Source organism: Elephantulus edwardii, unplaced genomic scaffold (assembly GCF_000299155.1).
Source record: "Elephantulus edwardii isolate Elephantulus edwardi_28Jun2011 unplaced genomic scaffold, EleEdw1.0 scaffold00364, whole genome shotgun sequence".
In the NCBI taxonomy this organism is placed as follows: Eukaryota; Metazoa; Chordata; class Mammalia; order Macroscelidea; family Macroscelididae; genus Elephantulus; species Elephantulus edwardii.
In genome coordinates this window covers 939,583-942,719 of record NW_006400114.1, presented here as the reverse complement: position 1 = coordinate 942,719, position 3,137 = coordinate 939,583, and positions in this window count along the sequence as shown.

Below are 3,137 nucleotides of genomic sequence, written 5' to 3'. Positions count from 1 at the left end.
GCAAGCAACTCGACAGCACATAACAACAACAATAACAACAGCATCATTTAGTACATAAATATTTATTGTTCTATTGGTCAGTTAAACATTATATAATTTCCTTCTTTTCACTGATGCTGGTTTCAAACACAAAATCTATTTTATCAGAGATTAATATCATTACTCTTATTTTTAAAATTAATACTTGCTTGCTATATTTCCCCTGAGTCTTCGATTTTTTAGACTATCTTTGCTTCTCAGTTATATCCCTTGTAGACAGTATATTGATGAATTTCGGGGTTTTATCTAATCTACTACTCTTTTTCTCTTTTTTTTAGTCTTTCACATTCACTGTGATTATTGAGGGACAATTTTTTACTGTTGTCATTTTGTTGGTTTCTTTTAGTATTTCTCTTAACACTGTTCCAGTTTTCACAAACTCCATTAGTTTTTGCTTTTCTGAGAATGTTCTGATCTCTCTGTCATATTTCGTAGACAGTTTGTTGGATACAGTATCTCAGTTAGTAGAATTTTTCTTTGAGTTTTCTGTATACGCCCCTCTACTGTTTTCTTGTTCACATGGTTTCTGTTGAGAAATCAGAGTTTGATCTTATTTGCTGTCCTTGATAAGTGACTATTTGTTTTTCTCTGATTTAAGAATTCTTCTCTTGTCTTTAATGCTGGTGAATTTGACTCTGATATACCTTGATGTTTTTCTTGTGATGTATGTTCTATTTGGTGTTCACTCAGCTTCTTTTTCTCCTAGTAAATCTTCCACATTTTTTCCCAGTGGTTTATTTTGCTTCTTCTTGCTGTAACTGAGTATGTTATTCCTTTTGATAATGTCCCTCATTGTTCTTAGGACTATTTTCTTTACTTTTTATTTCTCCTTTTTTCTCCTACTAAATCAGTAGTAAGAACTCGATTTTCTATTTCACTGATTCTGTGTTCCATTTCTTCAGTTCTATTCATTTGTCTCTCCAATGTATTGACAGATTCTAAGATGTTCCCCTTATTATTTTGGATTGCTATTTCCTGTTTATCTATGGCTTTAAACCTTCATTCATTATATCTCCTTTGTCTTGTATTTCCTTTTAAAGTTCCTCCAGTGTTTTGCTTGTAGCTTTCTGTAATTTTTCATATTTTTTGTTCATCCAGAGAAAACATTTGAATATCATTCTTTTGAATTCTGTGTCAGGAAGTTCCGACAGCCATTCTTTCTCCAGAAAATTCACTGACTATGTTTTTTAATAATATTGTGTGTGTGTGTGTGTGTGTGTGTGTGTGTGTGTGTGTGTGATATCTTGCCTTGGTTTCAAGTGGGGTTTGAAACAGTCTGTGGCATCCATGTTATTGTGGTGATAGTGTTTTTATAAAAAGAATTTGGTTTTGTTTTTAACTTTTATTTGACCTATTTTCTTCTACTGTATTCATGAGAGCCAATATGGCATCATTCTGAGTCAGTCAGTATCCTTTGGGATGTAGTCTCCAAGAGGTTAATTCTCTGCCTGAGAAGAGGGAATGGAGTTACTGGGTCTGCAACACTGTCATGTAGCTTCCCAGAGCTCTGGCTGTGTGTGCAACAGTGTGACATGGCTTCTCAGAGCCCTGTTTGTATTGAAGCCTGTATATCGGGTGAGATACCTAGGGGCTGTGGGACCCAAGCCATCTCTTCTCTGCCAAACAACTCCTCTCTCTGAAAAGTAAGAACTTTTTGAGGTTATTATTGCTATGGGTTGTTGACATGAGTACTAGTCATAGCAATCTTATGAAGTCAGTCATGAACCTTGCCTATCTTGTGCTATCATGATCATCTCAGATATTCTTGACCCCACTGTTATAATTACTGTGTCATTCCATTTTGTGGAGGGTCTTCTTCTCTTCTACTGACCTGCCACTTTCCAAAAATGATCTCCATTTCAAATGGAGAACCTTTCTAGCAACATGTCCCAAGTATGTGAGATGAACTTTTACCATCCTTATCTCCAAGGAGTACCCTGGTGGCACTTTCTCCAAAATGTATTTGTTTATTCTTTTGGGAGTTCATAGAATAATCAGTACTTATATCAAACATCACAACTCAAAGAAAGTAAATGAAAAGACCATGGCTTGGACCAGATACACCTTGGCTTTTAAACTTAAACCCTTGGTCTCTAGTACTTTGGAGAGGTACTTAACAATGCAACACATCATTTGATATCTTGACTGTTGGTACTAAGGGTTATGGATTCAAGCAAGATGAAAACATTGACAACCTCAAACTGTTCTTCATGTATTATGCTTTTACCTGTTAGCTAAATGATGGAAATTATTGCTTCCTATCTGTTGAAAATTAATCCATACAGAAGGCTTAGGTCTTCTTTCTTTTACAACAAGTGTTTCAGGAAGCAAGATTGTGTCAACTGCATAATGAAGGTGTTTGAGTCTTCTTATAATCCTAATATCACATTACTTATAAAGTCCAGCTTCTCAGTTGATTAGCTCAGCATTCAGATTGAATAAATGTGACTTATATGGGTTGAAAAGAATTGGCTGACACAAAAGCATTTCATCAAATGGCATGTGAATATGAATAAGGATTAATACTAATGAAAGAAGTTCAAGTTATATGAAAGCACTTGCAAAACAAATTATAATAAGGCCCTGGAAATGATAGAATACAAATCGACATGTATCATCAAATAGATGCAGTCCTGGGCATGCTTACCAGCTTTATCAAGGGAGCTGTAGGGCAGTTGTCAGGCCAATTGAATAGAAGATGTAAAAAGAACAAGGACTGTGTGGGGCATAGACATATCTGACCTCTATGAACTTTGCAGAGGGAGACTGTCATAGTCAGCAACATCAACAACACAAAATTAATTCCCATGAGGTCAGATATGTCCCTCACTCTCATGCATCTCTTTCTACTCATCCCAAAACCAATATTGCTGCTCTACAAGGTTCAAAATCTTATAGAATAACTCATACACCACACAGAACCATATTGTTGTTGTTGTTGTTGTTGTTGTTGTTATATGCCATCGAGTTGCTTACGACTCATAGCGACCCTATGTACAACATCCCTAAACTCTGCTCTGTCCTGTGCCATTCTTTTGGTATTCTCTGCTTTCAGCCAAGATCCATCTAACATCAGCAACAATATCCCTAGTACCACG